The sequence below is a fragment of the Rhineura floridana genome, chromosome 10, assembly GCF_030035675.1.
Source record: "Rhineura floridana isolate rRhiFlo1 chromosome 10, rRhiFlo1.hap2, whole genome shotgun sequence".
In the NCBI taxonomy this organism is placed as follows: Eukaryota; Metazoa; Chordata; class Lepidosauria; order Squamata; family Rhineuridae; genus Rhineura; species Rhineura floridana.
In genome coordinates, this window is record NC_084489.1 from 53,378,001 (window position 1) to 53,402,352 (window position 24,352).

Genomic DNA, 24,352 nt, shown 5'->3' on the forward strand with positions numbered 1-24,352 from the left:
AGACTGTTAGTGAGAGCTGTGCTTAAGCCACCTATCACAATCCTAGGTCTCATCCTTGTCACTCCAAATGCTGTATCACCTGTGTGTACCTCAGGAAGACAGCTACTTTCAAAAGCACTAGGACAGGCAGAACATATTACATCAAACAGAACATCACCAGCAGGTCCTGCAATATAATTTATGTCATCAAATGGAAAAGACCAGAATGTCATATCCAATACATAGGAAAACTACAACTGACCTATGCGCACTTTTCAGAAACCACAAATCGGCAATCTTGAGGGGGAAAAGGTGGAGAAACCACTTGCAAAACATTTCAACACTGAGGGCCACAGCCTGTTGGACTTTTCTATAACAGCTATAGAGATGCCAACAGATCCAGCAGCACTGACTAAGAGGGAGAACTTTTGGATATGCTCTCTAGGCACATTGGCACCACATCGCCCGAATCTGGAGGACAGTACCAGCATAACTTAGGTTCTGCAAAGGAAGCCCCTCTGAGCATTCCATCCCCAAAGCTCTATAACTGCCATCTTGGTAACAGCATGTCTATGTTAGCAGCTGATGAAGTTGGAAGCTGAAACATTTTGGTAGAACAATGTTTGTTAATCACAATTACATGTATATGTGTGTGTATACACACACACACACACACATATATATTCCATGTTAACATGTATTTGCAAAAGATGGACAAGCTTTATTAAAGTAAGCACTGAAATAGTCTGTTGATGAAGTTTTATGAATTGTTTGTAGTAGAAGCTGGATTAGGACTCTATTCTTATATAAACAGTCAGCAAGAGAGTTCTGCTCCTGCAGCATGTACAAATTGATCCCTGGTATGAAACAGATACAAAATAATGAAGCGCTAGTTTCACCTCCAAGATATAATAGAATGTCATTACATGAAGGGGCTTGTAATAATGATAACAAGATTATCTGTTCTTCAGCCGTGTACCTTAGTAAATGTATTTAACATATGGTAATCCATAGGGGAGTGACACCAAAGGGGTATTTTAATTGAGTCCCTAGGAATTAAGTGTTGTTTCTTATTTCTATTGATGCCTTGGTATGAAAACATCTATTTTAATTAGGCTTCCTAAAAGGATTGCAGTGTATACAGAAATGGCCGATCAGTCTGACTGCTGTGAAAGGACATATCTACAGAGACAACATAATATTAGCCCATGAGACAGATAGTATTAAAGCCCTTATTGTGGTATGAGATCCCCATGCAATTAACTTGCCTCAGGAGGGGAGAGTGTTCTTGCACTCGGGTCCTGCTTGCGGGCTTCCCCCAGGCACCTGGTTGGCCACTGTGAGAACGGGATGCTGGACTAGATGGGCCACTGGCCTGATCCAGCAGGCTCTTCTTATGTTCTTATGTTCTTATAACTCAGGAGGACCTCATCCGCATGGGGCTCTGCTTCTGTATGTACTATGCACACTTCTGAACCCGCCACTACATTGTGGAGAGGTTTTATTAAGGTGTTTTATTAAAGTTTTCTAGAGAAGAATGAGCTGAACACAGTTTGGATTATCCACTCTTTTTATGGCTATTTATTCTATACAATTATTACAAAGTATGACATGAGTATCTTTTTTTAAAAAAAATTTACATTGTACTTCACTGATTACAAAAATATAAATAATTGTATAGAATAAATATATAATTTAATAAAATAAAATAAAATAAAATGGCCTGGGTTACTTACTGACTCCGAGTAGAGAAATATGTGCTTTATCAAGCCATGGCTCTTTATCTAGAAGGAAATATATGGAACATATGTATGGCATTCTGTGGTCAGACACCAGAAAGAACAGTGAGAATTCTTCACTATGTTGAGGGTTTCTTCAGGACAGTTTGTTATGTGTATGAGGTAACTAGCTAGAAAGAACACACAGTGACTAAAGGTTGTATTCAACTCAATCATACTCAGAGCAGACCCACTGAAATTAATGGACCTAAGTTAGTAATGTCCATTAACCAATGGGTCTACTTTGAGTAGGACTATTAAGTACCACCCTAGATCTAACTTGAGTCCCAAATACAAACAATACAATATTATTGCTGCCATAAATGAGGGATGGGGAAAAAAACCACTCGAAGTTTCTTCCATGGATTAAGCAAACTCGCATTTCTCAAATGCAAAAAAAAAAAAAAGTGACTTGTAGTCTGCACGGTAGAATTTCCAGATTGGATTCTAGACAATAAGCAAAAATCTTTCCATTTGAATGTAACCTCTGACAAAGTGAGGGAAGATATTCTCCAGGGATACTTCTAAAAGTCTATCAGAGGTCATTTCAAGTTTATCTATGAGATTTAATCTTTAATAGCATTTGTTTTACATTGTAAATCATTTTGAGATCATTCTGCACTCTGCTATTTGAGGCCATTCTATTGTCAGATATAGTCAATTTCATTTTTACGTTTTAGAAGGTCTGATCCAGAAAGGCACCAGTGGTGAAGCAAAGCAATAAGGGCTGACATGTCTCAACAGCTGTGAAAACGTTATTGCCCAAATAGATTTTATCTCAGTCTTGAGGCCAGCTAAGACTTTTAAACAACTATAACGTTGCTGAACTGAATCTCCCATCAACCCCAGCCAGCATGGCTAATTGTCAGAACTGATGGAAGCTATAGTTCAACAACATTTGGAGTGCCAAAGGTTCCTCACACCTGAACTATAGTTTCACACAAATTTGACAGTTGTTTGAATCAGTCTCTTCACTGATGGAGTCTTCTCATAAAGCAGAGCCCCATCCATTCACCCATGATATTTTGTATGATTGTTATCCATCTTAGTGCATATTGTGAACTCTTGATAAGCAGACACTACTAACTGGATGTGGGAATAGTGGCAGCCCATGCAGTACTCAGCATGACAGTGTTAAGGGATCACTCATGTACAAAGCCCTAAACAACTTGTGATTACATTTGTATCTCACCTTTCTTCCCTCTCCATTGTATCCTCCCTCTCCATTGTAACCTCACAACAACCCTGTGAGGTAGGTTAGGCTGAGAGACTGTGACAGGCCCAAAGCTTCATGGCAGAGTCAGGATTTGAACTCTGGTCTCCCAGGTTCTAGTACAACACTCTAACCACTACACCATGCTGCCTCTCAAGTTGGGGCCAACCAACTTGAGAGACTATCTCTTCCCTTACATCCCTGTCTGGCTATGATGTTCCATGGTAGAGGCCCTCTTGGTAGCATTAAGAACTCCTGTGATTCAACTTGTGTCACCAAAGGGGCTTTGCAGCTTTTCACCTTTGCCGCCCCTTTAATGTGAAATTCATTACCATCTTGAGATAAGGCATGCTCCAACAATCTACTCTTTCAGATGCGTGCTTAACACCTTGTTATTTAATTATTGTCCACTAATCATCTCCTTGTGTTGCACTGTTATTTTAACTTTATTATTTCTGGTATATAGTTTATACTTATTTTTGGTTTTCTTTTGCTCTGATACTTTATTATGTGAGTAGGCTCTAAATCTTTTCAAGTAAAACAATTTAAATCAAGTGGAAGAGAAACTTTCTGGATTCACAAATAGCACTTGTGGTCAATAATCCATTTTGTACACAGAAGAGCCCAGATTCAGTCTCAGGCATCTCTGGGTAGGGCTGAGAGAGGCCCGTGTCTGAAACCTTGATGAGCCACTGTGTACACAATACTGAGCTAGATGGACCAATGGTCTGAATCAGCATAAGGCTGCTTCCTATGTTCACTTTTTTTAAAAAAAAATTGAAGTCTGACAGTGCCATCCTATCCAACCTACTGAGAAGTAAATCCTATTAGACTTTCTCTCAGGAAAATGTAGATAGGATTGCAGCTTAAATTATGTTGTCTGATACAAATACATCATACCTGTATGAACGAGAAGAAAATGTCCTTCCAAGAAAGTTTCCTCATGTCTGCTTAGATCCCTGAGTATGATGCCAAAAAACAAAGGGTTTCATTTTTTTTAAAAAGAACTATTATTATTATATAATGTATTATTATTATTGTTATTGTTGCTGTTGTTGTTATTATTATTGCTGTGCACTCAGGCCTCAGACTTTGTTCTGCTTTCTTTCAAATCTTGGACAGCTGGATGTATGTTACCCATCTTCTGTGTGTGTTTACAGAGTGGTAGAGGACGAGGTGGTAGCAATGTTTCACCTGGAGCAGCCAGTGCCTTGCTTGCACTACAGTACTTTTTGTCTACTTCTCCATATATGGAAGATTAATCTTCTAAACTTAGTTCTGTTTCTGCTCACTATCTGATTTTAACTTTTCATTACGTGACTTCCATGCTAGCGTGGGATCCAGGGACACTGAAGCCCTCCTGTCCACAAACAAGTACATCATTGGCAGCGACAGCAGCAAGTTTACCGAAAAACACCCAAGGCAAATGCTGACTCAGACTTCCATCTTGAATGAAACAAGTCGGCTACATAATCCCTGTTTTATTGTTTTAAAGTCTGTATAGTCAAAAAGGCTAACCCTGCTCCCGTTTACTCTGTTAACTCTGTCATCCCATCCATCTGTTGGCGTCTTTTATTTCTCCAGTCGCTTGTCTTCTATGGCATAGGCAACACTGGGGTGAGGAGGGGGAAAGTGCCCTCACCTAGACTAGGAGCGTCTTCCCTCCCACCTCTTTCTCCCATTGCTAGATACCTATGGTTCTTTGAAGGAGCCATGGCTCTCCTCATACATGCTAAACCACATATTGAATGAAGCTGGAATTGTAAACATGCATACCTGAATGTTAACATAATTGCATCAAAACTTACTTGGAAGGAAAAATATTTAGGATGACAGTGTTAACATGAAACATAGCGTTATTTCTCTTGTATTATTTGCATATTTCTATCATCATCGTTACCATCATCATCACCACTATTTCAGTCCCACCCTTTTCCCCAAAAGAGCCCAGGGCTGCAAACAACAAAGCAGCAAAACAATAATAATAACATCATTAGTATACATCATTAGCTGAGAGGATGCCTTTGAAACGGGACTACTAACAATGAATGGCCGTGGTGGAACTCTAGTGTTTTACTTTGTTGCATTGTTTCTACTCTCCATTCCTCCTGCTCCCCAATTAAAGTGCCGTGGCTGTGACACCGCACAAGCCAACACGCTGTACAGAGCTGACATGTTCTTTTCTTGAACTTGCCGGAACTTTCCAGTGTTCACAGCTCTTCTCAGAAGTGTCTGAAAAATCCAAGAAAAGTTGCTAGGGGTTTTTAAGCAAGCGAGAAATCGGAACAAGGGAGTAATAAAAGGAGAGCTGAGCCAGGACTGTTGAAAAAGTACTGTTGAATAAGATAATAATAGAAAAGGTGAACAAATAGGGCCTCCCAAAAGGGCTGTATGCAGGGCCCTGCAGACCATAAATCTGCCACTGCTCCATCGCCCTAGCCATTTTAGACATACCACCTAGGACGGGTAGGGAACCTTTTTCAGCCCAAGGCCCACCACATCCTCTCATAGGCAACCTTCTATGGATAAGAATGTGCAGGCAAGATGGGGGCTCAGATTATTTCCTGCTGGCCCTCCCCCCGCTCTTTGCACATTCAATGGAAGGTCTGAACAGATTAACAGAAACCTGTACATTTATTACTATACATGTGTTAGGCTGTCTTCATGATTGTGGACCCTTCCTTTATCAGGGTTCGTCTTTTTAAGAAACTTTATATTTGCCAAGTTGTATTGAAGATAGCAAGTCAAAAAGTACAGCTAATTTAAGGGGAAAACAGTGGACCAAATAAACCAACACTACAACACAACACAACACTACAACACAAATAGCTCAGATAGATAATCCGGGGCACAAGTAGATGCAAGAAAACTGAAGTAGATAATGATATGAGTGGTGAGACCACCTCCAGTCAGCAAGATACAATATGCAACAGGTCAATAAAGCATTGAACTCTCTCAGATCAACTGCCCTCGCCCCTCACCTTCCGAGGTTATAAGTCTAGCTACAGAAGGAAAAACAGGAGCTTTGAAGTTGCCCATCAAGAATTGGGAACTGGACAGCAGACTGAACTGCAGGCACAGGTCACCAAATCAGGCATCTCTAGTTAATTTATAACATTTCCCCACTAAATATGAATCTATACGTATTATATTAATTATATTGTATTATATTATATTATATTATATTGTACCCTTATGTATGTGTTATATATCTCAGCACAGGCAATTTCCCCCCCCACAAATCTGTGTCCTCTTTTTTGATGATGCATTTTCTCTTTTTTGACCATCCACTCTAATTGTTACCCAAACAGGACTGAGGCTTCTGCTCCTCATTTGTTTGACCCAATGATACACTGTCTCAGCTCATCTCGATTTAGCGATGGGAAGCTAGAGAGGGAAGGAAGCTAAGCCTGGGGCAGTCAACCAAGAAGCTCTTTCCTCTCTCCCGTTAGCATGCCACAGTACTCCTCCATTTCAACTGGAGAGAAAAAGTTTTGTCATATCAAGAAGCACTTCACTAGTTAGTTAAAAAGAAGAAGAAGGCATGCTCCTGTGCAAAGGCTACACACATTCATCACAATAATCTACTGGACAGATCTTTAAACAACTCTTGGATGGAGGATGAATTTTGCATGGCTTGCAGCTTAGCACATAGCCATTACTTTGCAGAATCATCACATTCCCTTGTAGCTCCGCAGTTGTGGTGGTGATAATTATTATGAAAAAAATTAGTGATATTATTTTCCTTGTCCATCAATAAAGAGGAGTCCACCTCCCCAGGTGAGTAGGTAAAGAGAAGATTATGACTGTACACAAACTGGTATTTGCACTTCCTTCCCCCTAGTAACAAGACATATAATTGAAAAAAGAGAGAGGCAAGTCAAATTGATTGGAATGCAGCAAGTGCAGAAGGAGCTGAAAAGACAGATTGACTCCAGCTAACCTTATGCTAACTATCTGAGAGATGATTAGCTTGGAGACGTCTGTTCAACTGCAAGGGAAATGGTGAGAGTTATAATATTAATCATGGTGTGTGATAGCTGGTTTCTGAAATCTTTGGGCTCACCTGTATAGTCTCTTTCCAAATGAAGGATGCCACGGCACCCATTTGTGTTTACTAATTTGTAATAGCTGAGCTATTGTCATGTGCAAAGAGGGCTCGTGGACCAATGTTTAATTCCCTTGAGTGTTTAATTCCCTTGTAAAGGAAGCAAACTGGCAAGTATCAGGAATCAAAGGTTAACACTGTCCTCTTTAACAAAAGATGCTGCTACATATCCTAATTTGTGAAGGAAACTCACAAGAAATCACTCTTATTCCAATGGAATATGCCTAGACACTATTGTACAGAGCAAAAGAGGAAAGAAGGAAAGACTTTCTTCAGAAAATCTCTGCCCATTTCTTTAGCTATTTTTTATTTTGTTTGTGTAAAAAGAAAATCCAGTTGTAGAAATGTTTTGTCCAGACTTGGTAAAACATTAAGGATGCAGTTCTATATTTTATAAACTGGAAGGGGGGGCTTTTTGACTATGCAGGTCAGATCCTTATCTGTTCCATGGCATTGCAGCCCAAATTTAACAGGTGGCCATCATCACAGTGTCAGGTGACTGTATACTTTGAAGTCCAAAAGCCGGAACTTCAAAACACCATGCAGAACATGCAAAGAGGCTTCAACTTGGGTAGAGCCAAAGCCTGCTTTCAACAAGCATTGGCCTGCTTTCACTTCTCATGCACAATCGGGATTACACCTTAAAGCGTGAACACTGTAAGGAGGGAAGAACTCATTATGGGACATATTAGATCGCAGCTGGCATTAGCCATACTCAGAGTGCACATGACAAACTTAAGTTCATTTCAAATGGGCTTACTCTAAATTAACATTAGATACAATCAACCCACTGGGCTGCCACCAAAAAATGGATGTGAAATTCTCCTCCCACTAAGTTGTAACTTTTAACAGCATTGTGACATCATAACATTGTGTGTTTCTTTGCTTCCAAATTGTGCCAGGTGATAAGTGTAGATGAAAGATTGCCTTCATTAGATCGTTATGGTCATCAGGGAAGATTATATTAGTGGCACCACATCCTACAGACCATCAATCCATTCTCTTTGGCCCCATGGCGGTAACTGAAGCCTGACAATGTCAGTGCTATGGGTCCATGCTTTCTGGGTCCATCAGGAATTGGGTAGATAGCCTGTTCTGAATGGGGTTACACTTCCCCTGAAGGAGTAGGTCCATAGTCTGGGGGTACTCCTGTTTACTGTTTTGTTACTTTTAAAAAATTGTTATTACATTTATATCCCACTTTTCCTTCAAGGATCTCAAGTTAGTGTACATGGTTCTCCTCCCTTTACTCTTCCAACAACCCTGTTAAGTACATTAGGCTGAGAAAGTGTGACTGGTCCAAGGTCACCCAGTTAGCTTCATGGCAGAGAGGGGATTTTAACCCTGGTCTTCCAGGTCCTAGTCCAACAATCTAACCACACTGGCTGCTAAAGTGACCCCAGAGGCATGGGATATCTATTTCCAACTCCAACTGGTTCTCCAGCTATGGTTGTTCCTGGATTTGGATAGTCTACCACAGTAACCCAATCTCTGGTAACCTCTCAGCTAGATTACTTGAATTTTACTCCATATGGGTCTGCCCTTGAAGACAGCTCCAAAATGCAGCCACTAGAATGTTGATTGGTTCAGCTACTTGGAACCACATAACACCAGTCCTAAAAGATATGCACTGGCTACCTATATGCTGCTGAGCCCAGTTCAAGGTTTTGGTTTTGTCATACAAAACTATGAGTTACTTAGGACCCAATTATCTGAGGGAGCCCCTCTCTCCGTATTGGCTTTTCCATGATTTAAGATCTGTCAGGGATCCTATGATACTATTGCCAAGTGAAGCCTGGCATGCTTCAATGTGGAACATCCCCGAGTTGTGGCTGGCACTGATGCTGGTTTACTTTTTGGAAGCAGCTGAAAGTCTTCCTCTTTCTTCAGGCCTTTGAGAACTGAGTGGAATGTGAGTTATCCAAAATCACTTGATCTGAATTGGGAAAGATCTGTTTGTTCTATTTAATGAACCATGTGCTTTTATTGATGGTTTTTATTTTATGGTTGCTGCCTGTCCTGGGATTGCCTAGCAGTAAAGGGCATGATAATAATCTTTATAAATATACATACATAACTACAGACAATTATTTATTTATTTGATTTATATCCCGCCCTTTCTCCCAGTAGGAGCCCAGAGTGGCAAACAAAAGCACTAAAAACACTTTAAAACATCATAAAAACAGACTTCAAAATATATTAAAACACATCAACCATTAAAAACATATTAAAACAAAACATTTTTAAAAACATTTTTTAAAAAAGCTTTAAAAACATTAAAAAAGGAGGTTTAAAAATATATTAAAAAACAATTCCAACACTGATGCAGACTGGGATAAGGTCTCTACTTAAAAGGCTTATTGAAAGAGGAAGGTCTTCAGTAGGTGCTGAAAAGGTAACAGAGATGGTGCCTGTCTAATATTTAAGGGGAGGGAATTCCAAAGGGTAGGCACCACTCCACTAAAGGTCTGTTTACTATGTTGTGTGGAACAGACCTCCTGATAAGATGGTATCTGCAGGCGGCTCTCACCTGCAGAGTGCAGTGATCAATTGGATATATAAGGGATAAGATGGTCTTTCAGGTATCCTGGTTCCAAGCTGTATAGGGCTTTATACACCAAAACTAGAATCTTGAACTTAGCCTGGTAGCTAATAGGTAGCCAGTGCAATTCTTTCAGTAGCAGTGGTGACATGTTGGCGATACCCTGTCCCAGGTTAGTAGTCTCGCAGCCACATTTTGCACCACCTGCAGCTTTCGGACCAAACTCAAGGGCAGCCCTACATAGAGTGCATTACAATAATCCAGCCTGGAGGTTACCAGTGCATGGACAACAGTGGTCAGTCTATCCTTGTCCAGAAACAGCCACAGCTGTCTTACCAGCCAAAGCTGGTGAAAGGCACTCCTAGCCATGGAGGTCACCTGGGTCTCTAGTGACAAAGATGGATCCAGGAGCACCCCCATACTATGAACCTGCTCTTTCAGAGGGAGTACGATCCCATCCAAAGCTGGCAACTGACCAGTTATCCAAACTCGGGAACCACCAACCCACAGTGTCTCCATCTTGCTAGGACTGAGAGTCAGTTTATTGGCCCTCAAACAGCCCACCACACAATCCAGGCACTGGTCCAGGGCTTGAATGGCCTCTCCTAATTCAGATGTTACAGATAAATAGAGCTGGGTATCATCAGCGTAATGCCCCAAACCACTCCCAAGGGCTTTATACAGATGTTAAACAGCATTGCGGATAAGATGGTACCCTGTGGCACCCCACAGCACAACTGCCAGGGGCCTGAAAGACAATCACCCAATGCTATTCTCTGAAAACAACCCTGGAGATAGGATCGGAACTACTGTAAAACAGTGCCTCCAGTACCCATCTCACCAAGTCGGCCCAGAAGGATACCATAGTCAATGGTATCAAAAGCTGCTGAGAGATCAAGTAAGAATAACAGGGTCACACTCCCCCTGTCCTTCTCCCAATAAAGGTCATCCATCAGGGCGACCAAGGCCGATTCAGTCCCATAACCAGGCCTTAACCCAGACTGGAATGGTTCAAGATAATCTGTTTCATCCAAGAGTACTTACAATTGCTGCGCCACAACCCCCTCAACCACCTTCCCTAAGAAGGGGGTATTTGCAACTAGGCAGTAGTTGTTGCAAAGCAATGGGTCCAGGGTGGGTTTTTCAGGAGCGGTTGAATCACCATCTCTTTCAGGGTGGCTGGAACCACTCCCTCCCACAACGATGCATTGACCACACCCTGAATCCACTCGGTCAAACCCCCTCAGCAAGTTTTAATAAGCCAAGAAGGGCAAGGGTCAAGAAGACACATTGCTGACTGCATCGTTGCAAGCACCTTGTCCACATCATCAGGCTGCATCAAATGAAACCATTCCCAAGGAGTTGTAGCAGACATTACACTGGACACCTCATTGGGGCTATAGAAGATGTGGATGAGGCATCAAGATTGCTAAGGAGGTGAGCAACTTAACCCTCAAAGTGCCTTGCAAACAATTCACAGTGGGCCTCCAAAGGTTCCAAAACTCCAATCTTCATTTCTTAGGTTTGTTGCTCATTATATTTTGGTAGAATCCCATCAACTTTTTTTTGGGGGGGGGGTCTATGCTTTAACAAAAGCTCACATATGAGTACTTATCTAATGGACAAGTTTATGAAAGAGGACCACAGTTTCTGGATGAGCAACCTCCCATCATAGTTCTTTTTGGAATCTCTCCAAAGTTCAAAGGCTGCAACTGAAATGAGTTTGGGTTCATGAAATCACAGAATGAGAACTGGCATAAAAGTCATCCTTAAATCTGTAGAGCGGGAATGGGGAACCTGTGCCCCACCCAATGTTGCTGGACTACAGCTCCCATCATGCACAGTTGTTGGCCATGTTGACTGGGACTGATGGGAGCTGGAGTTGAACAACAATGCTAGAGGGCCACAGATTCCCCATCTATGATACAGAGACAAACCACAGCTTATACAACAACTTTAGGCCTTTCACTGTTTCATCAGCCAGATGTGACCTTAGGACATGTCCACAAACTACCAACTTTTAAGAAAGAATTATTAGTATCTAATTTATACATCAGAGTAGACCCATTGAAATCAATGGGCATAAATTACAAAGTCCATTGATTTCATTGGGTCTACTCTTAGTATAATTTGTTTGAATATCACTCTATCACTGCAACAACTATCTCAGGCTTTGGGACCTGAATGCAGCAGACATATTACTTAACTGCAGTTTCTATTATTTTTAAGAGCGAAAGGTGGAATTTTCATGTTTATTATAACAAGTATTTTCATGTTTATTATAACAAGTGTTCAGCTCCAAAATATCCTGAAATTCATCAACACATGGTTGGTTGTATTCCAGGAACTGCTAGTCCTACTGGCTTGGCAGATAAATGAGCCATTATTTTAATGGTTCTTCGCAGAATGGCATTACTGACAGTAGGTATGCATCTATCAATTATTTGTTTGGAAAGAACAAAAATTTCATTTGAAGTCTTGGAAGGTGACTTTTTCTTTCCCTTGATGGTGTTCCATGTGTTAAAGCTAACAAACAGACTTTCCCAATCTGCTTCTTAATAATCCTTTCAAACATGAAGATGAAGAGTGGGAAAACATTGGGTCTGTTCCTAAAAGATCACCCCTCCTTCCATCAGTACAATTTTACAGCACTGACAACAGCAACAGCCTTTGATGTTGCCTTGATGAGCTCCAAATGTGTTTGGAATCAGGTAAACAAAACTGATATACCATCAAAGCAGAAGCCATTTCAGCTCATTCTGTATTATACAATGATCTGAATCATTTTAGACAAAAGAAAGGGGAAACTAACTTTTAGAAGACTGATGGTGTATGTTAAAACTCAAGCATTTCAACTCAAGTATTTGCTGGAAGGAGGAGCTGGCAGTATAATGATGATATATAGGACATTTGACTTTTTATTCAGAACTATGTCTATATTCCATATACATCTTGAGAAGTTTACAAATAGCATGTCAGTATGCTGAGTTACTTACTGAAGGGGCAGATTTGCTTCTCTTTAATGGGAAAGTCTTCACAGGGCTGGAACTAAAAGGCCGTACCAGTATATAAATTGCACACAAGTCCTGTGATATCAGTGGCATTTAGTATAAGTTCTAACCTTGGTTGATGTTAGGACAGTCTGTTTGTGTTATGGGGTGCTTTGGGGCAGTTTGGAGCACTGATAGATCAGTTGTGAGCTTCTATGAATCGGTCTTATAAAGTGGGATAGAACTGGGGGGTGGTTAATGAGAACATTTCTCTGGCAGTCAGTGACTGGACCATGCCTGACCAAATCCAAGATGGTGGAGCTGAGGACTAGCAGCAAGGCCTCTGGAGAGAGACGGCAAAACCGGCCTTGGGTAGAAATGATTTTATTAAATAAATAAATGGGGAAGACAACTAAAATAAATGGGCATTACTTACTTAAGTCAATGAATTTCAACGTGTGCACTCTGAATATGACTTAGTTGGATACATCCCACTGTGTTGCATGGGTTTCCTTTAACATACAGACATAAGAGCAACAGTTCACACCTATTCCTAGTACATCTTCCATTCATTTCACTGGGGCAGTTTTTGGCAAATAATAATAAAAATAATAGAATCTGGATTCTTCTTGACAACTGCACTGATGAAAATAGTGTATGTTAGCACAGTAGGAATTTTTCTGAATAATTGAACGCCATTCACAAAGATGCACTTCCCGGCTTTCCAGCAGTCAGGTCAAGGAGCTCACTTAAACACTGACAATGTGCCAAATGCCAATCCACTGATGAGAAACCTCTTCCCCTGCCATAAATTTCTAACATTGCAGCTATTCATTCATTTTCCTCTGACAAGGGGAACATTTCTGAAAGCTGGAAGATCATCAAGATTTGTTTCCCAACAGACTGTTGACAGCCCCTGTCATACTGAATGGTTATGTTGCAATAGGAGATCTCTGGATTAAGTGTGTGTGTAGAGTTAAAATTCTTAATTCTAGACCAGATAATACTGTTGGAATAATTTGTGAAAATGATGCATGTTTATGTCTTATTTACTTAAATATGGTGTTCTTGCTGCAGACTGTAAATGCTGCTGTTAGAATAATGTATGCAAATCAAGGCAAAATACATATATTTACATTATTTAATATTTTTGTAGGGTTTACAAAATGTGTTTGTTTTCCATTGTTTCCATTGCCCCCTCCCCTTCTCAAGGCACTAGGGAAAGCATAGGAAGGCCCAGTGATGCATATAAGGCTCACAAAGCCATTTTTCAACTCTAGAGGCTGATTCACATATACACAGAATATACCCCACTCTGTAGCATCAGTCAGTTATTCAACAGATGTGGAATTGCCTCTGTTGGGAAAAAAATACTTCATTTTCAGTAGGGTGATATGCGAGATTTGGATGTGGTTTCATGGCTGTTTCAAGCATGGAATTCATTGCTTTATGTTTCATTGAGCACTCTAATGGCCTGTTGTGAATGAACCAGAGAGTTCCTGACAAATTCCATTTGATTGACTTTCAGTTAGTGTAGCCAGATGCAACAAAAAGTACAGATCCTCCTGCTCTTTAATAATTGTGAATCAGAGGAAATTTCAGCAGAAAGCCCCTTTCCTACACAACTATTAAAGGTGCAGATGCCATTTTGCATCTGGCCATCCACAAAATGGGAGCATTTGGGCTCCAGTTCAGGCAGCAAAATGTCTTGCACTGGGACCAATGTCAAGTGCTTTTAGCAGAAAAACTACCTGAAAACTTTGAAACATGCCCAGGTTAATAAGTAAATATTAATTTACTTATATTAATAAGACAAAGTTCAGAGGGTCACATCACTCGAAAATGCTTGGAAGTTGTTTAAAAACACTATATTAGAAGCTCAACTGGAGTGCATACCGCAGATCAGAAAAGGTACTGCCAGGGCCAAGAAGATGCCAGCATGGTTAACGAGCAAAGTCAAGGAAGCTCTTAGAGGCAAAAAGTCTTCCTTCAGAAAATGGAAGTCTTGTCCGAATGAAGAAAATAAAAAAGAACACAAACTCTGGCAAAAGAAATGCAAGAAGACAATAAGGGATGCTAAAAAAGAATTTGAGGAGCACATTGCTAAGAACATAAAAACCAACAACAAAAAATTCTATAAATACATTCAAAGCAGGAGACCATCTAGGGAGACAATTGGACCCTTGGATGATAAGGGAGTCAAAGGTGTACTAAAGAACGATAAGGAGATTGCAGAGAAGCTAAATGAATTCTTTGCATCTGTCTTCACAGTGGAAGATATAGGGCAGATCCCTGAACCTGAACTAACATTTGCAGGAAGGGATTCTGAGGAACTAAGACAAATAGTGGTAACGAGAGAGGAAGTTCTAAGCTTACTGGACAATATAAAAACTGACAAATCACCGGGCCCGGATGGCATTCACCCGAGAGTTCTCAAAGAACTCAAAGGTGAAATTGCTGATCTGCTAACTAAAATATGTAACTTGTCCCTCGGGTCCTCCTCCGTGCCTGAGGACTGGAAAGTGGCAAATGTAACGCCAATCTTCAAAAAGGGATCCAGAGGGGATCCCGGAAATTACAGGCCAGTTAGCTTAACTTCTGTCCCTGGAAAACTGGTAGAAAGTATGATTAAAGCTAGATTAACTAAGCACATAGAAGAACAAGCCTTGCTGAAGCAGAGCCAGCATGGCTTCTGCAAGGGAAAGTCCTGTCTCAGTAACCTATTAGAATTCTTTGAGAGTGTCAACAAGCATATAGATAGAGGTGATCCAGTGGACATAGTGTACTTAGACTTTCAAAAAGCGTTTGACAAGGTACCTCACCAAAGGCTTCTGAGGAAGCTTAGCAGTCATGGAATAAGAGGAGAGGTCCTCTTGTGGATAAGGAATTGGTTAAGAAGCAGAAAGCAGAGAGTAGGAATCAACGGACAGTTCTCCCAATGGAGGGCTGTAGAAAGTGGAGTCCCTCAAGGATCGTTATTGGGACCTGTACTTTTCAACTTGTTCATTAATGACCTAGAATTAGGAGTGAGCAGTGAGGTGGCCAAGTTTGCTGACGACACTAAATTGTTCAGGGTTGTTAAAACAAAAAGGGATTGCGAAGAGCTCCAAAAAGACCTCTCCAAACTGAGTGAATGGGTGGAAAAATGGCAAATGCAATTCAATATAAACAAGTGTAAAATTATGCATATTGGAGCAAAAAATCTTAATTTCACATATACGCTCATGGGGTCTGAACTGGCGGTGACCGACCAGGAGAGAGACCTCGGGGTTGTAGTGGACAGCACGATGAAAATGTCGACCCATTGTGCGGCAGCTGTGAAAAAGGCAAATTCCATGCTAGCAATAATTAGGAAAGGTATTGAAAATAAAACAGCCGATATCATAATGCCGTTGTATAAATCTATGGTGCGGCCGCATTTGGAATACTGTGTACAGTTCTGGTCGCCTCATCTCAAAAAGGATATTATAGAGTTGGAAAAGGTTCAGAAGAGGGCAACCAGAATGATCAAGGGGATGGAGCGACTCCCTTACGAGGAAAGGTTGCAGCATTTGGGGCTTTTTAGTTTAGAGAAAAGGCGGGTCAGAGGAGACATGATAGAAGTGTATAAAATTATGCATGGCATTGAGAAAGTGGATAGAGAAAAGTTCTTCTCCCTCTCTCATAATACTAGAACTCGTGGACATTCAAAGAAGCTGAATGTTGGAAGATTCAGGACAGACAAAAGGAAGTACTTCTTTACTCAGCGCATAGTTAAACTATGGAATTTGCTCCCACAAGATGCAGTAATGGCCACCAGCTTGGACGGCTTTAAAAGAAGATTAGACAAATTCATGGAGGACAGGGCTATCAATGGCTACTAGCCATGATGGCTGTGCTGTGCCACCCTAGTCAGAGGCAGCATGCTTCTGAAAACCAGTTGCCGGAAGCCTCAGGAGGGGAGAGTGTTCTTGCACTCGGGTCCTGCTTGCGGGCTTCCCCCAGGCACCTGGTTGGCCACTGTGAGAACAGGATGCTGGACTAGATGGGCCACTGGCCTGATCCAGCAGGCTCTTCTTATGTTCTTATGTTCTTATGTAATGTTAAATCAATAAGGGGCACTTCAGTAAAATGATTCCGGCTGCAATCCTCAGTTGGGCTTACTAGATTAGACATGCCTAGGTTTGCACAGTCAATACCTCAAACAGGGGAAATAAGTCTCCGCCCATCTGGGCAATCTGTAGGATATGACTAATTTAATCTAGGTCAGGAAAGCAAAAGATGCCAGGTTAGTGATAAATGCTATAGAAGGAATAGTCTGAGGAAGGACCTAGCTTTAAACTAGAAGAAGCAGAACACTGGATTTCATTATACAGCCATGAGAGTGGCTGTATACTATAGCCAGCTTGGATTTTTCACATTCCGCAATGTTAAATTGAAAATACCCCCATGCCATTCTGATGCTTCCCATAAACTCATTTCAAAACAAAGCCTTACAAAATTTATAGTCCTGATCTCAGAAACGCTTGCTTAACAACCCTCTCAATTTTCATGGTGATACACAAAACAGTCAGAGAGAATCGAGAGTTCAAAGTCTAAAAAGGGGGGGGGGAAACTCAGAGCCCTTTTGGACCTTTCTTCTCTCAGAGTTCTCATAATCTGTTGAAATTCATTCTTTCCTTCCAGTTTATAAAAATCAGCCATGTTCACAGACTACCTGTAATTGTATTATTGGCCTTGCCCCATACTCTGACCTTCATTTTCTGCAGTTTAAAAGTTTAAAAAATGTCTGGCTGATTTTTAATTAATTTAAGAAATTTTGGCTGGAACTCAATTATAATGTCAGGCATGCTCAGTAAGAACGAACTGTCAGTGTTCTAAAAGCCAGACTCACAGCTACTGGGCTTGCCTAAACAGGGGGCCACACCCACACCAGACTTTGATTTCACTTGAGACAGTCATGGTTTCCCCCAAAGAATCCTGGGAAGTGTAGTTTGTGAAGGTTGCTGAAAGGAGTCCTATTCCACTGATAGAGCTCCATTGGACAGACTGGTTTAACAGTCAGCCACTCTGAATGAAGCTTTCTGAGGGGAACAGGGTGTCTCCTAGCAACTCTCAGCACCCTTTACTAACTGCACTACCCAGGATTCTTTGGGTGAAGCCATGACTGTCTAAAGTGAAATAATGGTCTGGTGCAGATGTGACCAGTGACAGCTGGCTATTGGAGCTCTGTCAGTGGAATAGGACTCCTTTCAGCAACCTTCACAAACTACACTTCCCAGGATTCTTTAGGGGAAACCATGACTGTCTCAAGTGAAATCAAAGTCTGGTGTGGGTGTGGCCCCCTGATTAGGCAAGCCTAGTAGCCTGGTCCCCTCCCCCTTCTTCCCTCTGCCCTCCCTCCCCTCCCTCCCCTCCCTCCTCCTCCTCCTCTGCTCCCCATCCCCTGTCGTCAGTTTCACCTATCCTAAGCATGATTGCAGGGGAGTAAATCCCACTGAACTCAATAAGCATGCAAATGATCCATCCATTCTCAGCAAATTTGCCGGATCCCATTTCTTACCTTCCGAATTAAAAAACAGAGAAATTCACTAATAGGCAAAAAACCTTGTGGGTTAAGAACGTACTTATAGCCCACAGATATTTCTATAAAACTTTAAAAAGCAGGGAATTGGGCAGCTATAGTGAATACACCAGGGGAGCAGGAGACCTGACCTCCTCTCTGAGATATTGTACTGCCCTACACATTTGTCAAAATGCAAACACAATTTGGGTTGGTCTTTCACAGTCCAATCCACTTCCTGTGTAGCTTGGAAGAATTTGGTAGCATGTCCCTCTGAGCATATGGTGAGTGGCAACACCTACCATCTCCAAAGATGGAGAATTATATTTTTGTATGTTTGTTGGTGTTCTTACTTTGCTTCTTTCCTGGTTTTTTATTAGTGAATTATTCTAAATGCTCTGCAAGCTTTGGAGAAGAAAATATGCAAACAGAGGCAATTTCCTTGTTGTGCATATTACATATTTTTCATATTTTTTCTTCATCTCAAGAAAAGTTTCAAATATATAATACTCACTTGAGTTCAAAATGCATAAATTAGCTTTGACTGTGGCGTCATTTGGAGCTTTTTAAAAAAACGCTGCAGATTCATTTAGAAAATCTAGTTGTAGGCTTGTAAATGTTTTTGTGATGATGAGGTTAGAGTAAACTAGCAGGGACGTTTGAGATGTGGGGGAGGCATCGTATGTTAGTTCAAAACAGTGACAACCCAAAACAAGTTATCAGGACAGACAAAATAAAGAATTCATTCCCATGAAAGGTAGTGATGATGGCCACCATCGTGGATACCTGTAAGAGAGGCTTAGACTAATTCATGAAGGATAACACTGTTGCTGGGAAACACAACTGGGACAGTGCTCATGTGCTCATGTGCTCTTTGTGGATTTCTCATGGGCATCAGGTCAGGCACAGTGAGAACAGGATGCTGGATGGGCTGATCCAGCAACGCTGTTCTTATGTTCTTAGCTAATAAATTCACACTAAATTTATTCATTTATTGTTAATGTACTGGAGGCATTTATTTAATTTATTAAATGCTTTAAAATACAATTTAATTTTTAAAAACCTTTTAAAAAATGAATACCATGTCCTTATTAGTTCCTTCAGTTGCCTCTTTCAGGCATTCGAAGAGGTGTGTGTGTGTGTGTGTCTGTGCGTGTGTAACTTCTATACAAAATAACTTCCGTCTGTTTGCAATTTACTAGAATTTTCAACACCTGCATGATTTTTCATCCAAGAGAGGGGTATTGTTAAACTCTAATTCACTCTGCACCAAATCTATTCCACAGAGATGAAAAATGTGGAATAATATGAGAACTGTGCTGTCATTTTAAATCAAGTGAACATCTTGAAGCTCTTTACACACTTTCAAAGTACATGCAATAGAACTGCATTGGTTATAAGCAATGCTCTTTATTGGGATATCTATGTGTGGTGAAGCTATCTCCCAATAACATAAACAAGAGCAGATGAAGTTTTCTTGCAGCATATGGGGAAAAGGGCACCACAAATTACTGACAGCAGAGTATCGGATGAAAGGGCCATTAAGAGCTCTGATGGCAGTAAATTGGCATTCAATGAGCCATCAAGGTTTAGTTCCAGCCCATTAAATAGCTGAAATGCATTTTATTCTTGTATACTGAAGAATAAAGATGCAAATATTATGAAGGCGGTTAGTTTTTACTTTTTTAAAAAGACATCGTACAATATAGATATTTCATTTCACAGAAACTATAGGAGAACTGATGTTGCACATTAATGTCCTTTTGGCACCAGGTTAGGTTAAGATGTACTTCTTCTCCCAGGTTATGATGTACTTTTGAGAACGTATTGCTGTTTGGGGAAGGGCCCTAGCTCAGTGGAAGAGCATCTGCTTTACATGCCAAAAGTCCCAGATTTTATTTATTTAGTCCATTTACATACCACTTATATTTAAATAAAACTCTAAGCAGTGTACAACATCAAAACATCTTAAAACAACAATGGCAAAAAACAATCAATAAAATACAGTTCACTGAACAAAACATCCTCTTTAGTATCAACATAATATAAACATTGCATATAAAATTAAGTACAAGGAATACAAGAAAAAATCATAATAGACATAACAGACTAAACAGAATATTCCCTATGTTTCAAGGAAAAACAAACATGTTAAAACAAGCTTATTTTTAAACATAATAAACAAATCAGATTTCTTAATCACAGTATAATAAAAAGCAAAACAATTAAACAGCCGGGCCTCATTATACAGAAGTTTGTCTTACTACCATTGGGAAAAGAAACAAAATTCATTTAGTTTACCCAAAATCAGCACATTCATATTTAAACAGATCAACATTCTAAACCAACACACTCACACTTACCTCAAATCACACTCTGCAAGCACTCACATAATTCAACCTCACATCCTAAAAACAGCATACTCACATGTACACACCATAAACATCACCATGACAACCACTTAAATCTACATACAGCCAAATAATGCACACACATATACTAAGTACAACATTCATACCAGACTCTCATACCAAACACTCCCCCTTGCCTCTCACTCAAGGGGGCAGAAACTATGCCCACCAGGCTCTCACCCTGGGGGTATAGAAACCACTTTTTCCAACATAGTAGGCAATGACACGTCCCTCATCTCTCAAATGAGGAACAAAAACTATTCAAATCTCAAATATTCACCCTAAAGAAGGGCAGGCTTTCAATCACGACAGCTCGTTGGTTTGCCTTCTCTCTACAGCGCTTGCAGATGGATTTTTCTTAGCAGGTGATAGATTCCAGACCCCAAGACAACTCCAAGTGCGTTGCTAGTGTCACACTTTGCACGATGCTGAGGTGCTGCCTCAGGCAATCCCTTCCCTTTATATACCTGGAGCAGAAGAAAAGAATAGGGCAAAGTTGTGGGCAAATGGCAACAGCTGCAGCAATGCACAGATTCAGTCCTGGGCATCTCCAGATAGGGCTGGAAATATACCACCTGAAATCCTAGAGAGCCGCAGCCATTCAGTGTAGATATCAATTATACTGAGCTAGATGGATCAATGGTTTGACTTGGTATAGGTAGCTTCCCATGTTTTAGGGTTACCAGGTCAGAAGCATCCTAAACCCTCAGGGGCGGGCCCTAGTGATGTCATTAAGCATGATACATTAAGCACCAACCACACTTGCTTGGAGCATACTACGCAACAAAAACATTTCTCTGGAAATTAAGATAGAAATCTTAGTGAAATGAGGGTGTTTCTAGGTCCAGCTGAAGTGACGGGATCATTCATTCTCACTTGCTTAGAGAGCCTTGGTAAGGAACATTTAATCTAGCCTACTTGCTTTGGACAAGTCACCAGAAGGCCATTATAGAAAGAAAGCCTAGTGTTGTGTAGATGTTAGATGGGAGCACTCAGGACTAAAGATGGATACCCCTGAAGGCTGCAATTCTAAACACACTAAGGGACTAAACCCCACAGAACTCAACTGGACTTACTTCTGAGTAGATATGGTTTGGATTGTGCTGTTGGTAAGGCTTGACTAGGGATGCTCTGCAATAATATCCATATCAAAGCGGGGGTGGCAAACCCCTGCCTGGAATGCCCTGCCTGCCTTTTAACGTTGCTGCTGCAAATTTCTTTACAGACTTGACCCTTTAATGCAAAGAGAGGTTTGAGAAATGAGTAAGAGTTAAGAAGATTCGCTACTCTTTCCTGCCTACTCTGTGTGCTGCTATAAACTCACTTTGACACCCAATCCAATTCCAGTGGGTAATAGTTGACAGAGAGAAAACACATATGGTTTGGTTTACCTTCACCAGAGATTGGCAACAGCAGCAATTGAAGCCACACTTCCCAGTATGTGAATTCTCTTTTACCATTATTGGGCAAGAAACAAAGCACCATGCAAACAACAAGGTGCATCATCAGTGGGTTTAAGGGGGTTGAGCTGACCACATGGAACTACTGTTGTTGCTTCTATGGATGTAAGAGAGTAAGTCAGAGGTATTTGAAATGCAAACAGAAAAATAAAAATAAAAGACAGTGATGATTTCCTAAATGCAATACCATACCAACCACAACAAGATTCCTATGAGTAAGACAGAAAACTCAGCATCCCACAACCAGTCAGGGTTCCAAACCAAAACTAAAAAAGTCCTGGAAGCTAGTCAGCCAAGGTCACGAAATCCCCATGCAGCACAACCTGACCTGGGGGCGCACTTAGTGCAGAATGCTGTGGCAGAATTGCTGACAAGAGTGAGACACTATCAGCACATAACACCTCTGCTCTGAAATCTGCACTGGCTGCCAATTTGCTACCAAGCCAAGTTCAAGGTATGCTTTCCATGTTATGGGTTCCACATAGTACTTGTTCTGCTCTTGTAATAAATTGATTATTTAGTGTGGGAGTACCTACACTTTGGAACTCCCTGCCTATTTACATTAGGCAGGCACTTCATTGTACTCATTTTGACACCTGCTAAAAACATTTTTGTTTAGGCAAGCATGTAGAAGCTATTATGTTTTTTATCTGTTTTTAACTCATTGTTGATTTTATTACTTTGAATGTTTTTAAATACCTGTCTAACTGTTTCTGCCAATAATTTTATTGTTTTAATTTCTTCTATAAATTGGTTTGAGGTGTTTTTTTTTTTTTTACAAAAAAGTGGTATATAAATGTTGGAGATAGCATACATAAATAAATTTTCTGTGTCTCTGTGGCCCTTGGGTCTCTTTCCTCTTTTAGGCACAACCTAAACCACTTGATGCCATCTAGCACAGTACTTATGAAATAGACTAGCATTGGCTGTCCAGGATTCCAGGCAATAATCTTTTCTAGAGATTGAATTTTCAGCATTTGCATGCAAATCATGTGCCCTACCACTGAGCTACAGCCCTGTTTAAAAAAGTATCTTTTAAAATTGTTCTTTTCAATTCACTAATGAATGCACAGCATTCCACGGCAGATTCACACCATGCATTTAAAGCACATTCAACATACATTTGAAGCACATGAATCCCAACACAGAATCATGGGAACTGTAGTTTATTAAGGGTGGTGGGAATTATAACTGTGAGGGGGAAACTACACTACCCAGAATTCTTCGGGGGAAGTCATGCACTTTAAATGTGAGTTGGATGTACTTTAAATGAAATAAGTGGATCTGCATTACTTCATAAACTTTGCCTGCATATAAATCATTTCAATTAAATTTTAAAATGGAAATAAGTTACAAAGTTTACTGGGTGACCATGGGCTACACACCATTTCTCAGCCTAATCTGACCCTCAGGGTGAAAACAACAGATGGGGACCATGACCACCCCAAGGAAGAAGGGCACACTTAAAATGTAGAGGAAATAATAATTTACAAGCATAGTGTGAAATCAGATACATATCAAGATATAGTATGAACTATTTATACAAATATTTATATAAGCATGACGGTCAAAGATGTTTATTATTTACACAGCTTGCAAAGATATTTATAGTGCAATCCTATGTATGTTTACTCAGAAGCAAGTCCCAGTGTATTCAATGTATTCTTACAGGGAAGCATGCACAGGGCTGCAAATGTATAATATGCCATTTTTCCAATTAATTAAAAAAAACCTGCATGCACACTTTTATATAATTGTAACTAAAAATGTTTACTGTGTATGCCCACCAATATCCTGCTGTGATCTTCTGTTGTAGTACAATCCTATGCATGTTTACTCAGAAGCAAGTTCCAATCCTGTACGAGAAAGTACTTTATATTGCTAAAAGCTATATATTTACTGAATGCCTGATGTGAGACAAGCAGGAAAAGGAAACTGTTCTCAGAACTTGAAATGAGGTTTAAGTATTGCCTGGAGGGGTCAACAAATCTTGTCACTCACAACCCTGACTTCACTTATTGGCTAAAACTCTGAAAGGGCAGGGATTAGAGCAGCCAGTACTACCAGAAGTTGCAGGAGTGGCTGACATTTTGGTTTATATCTTTTGAACCAGACCACCTAGAAACTTACTTTTAAAAAAAATGAAAGCTAAGAGTCTGGAGATTAAAATGACTCACCTGGGGACTGGGAGAGGACCCCCAGAAACCGGAGGCTCTGGGCAAAAACCAGATATCTGGCAACCCTAAGCTTGATGGTTGTTTTCAATTGTGTATGGAAGTCACCTAGAGATGTTTTGTATTAGATAATATAAATCAAATAAAAGATGTCC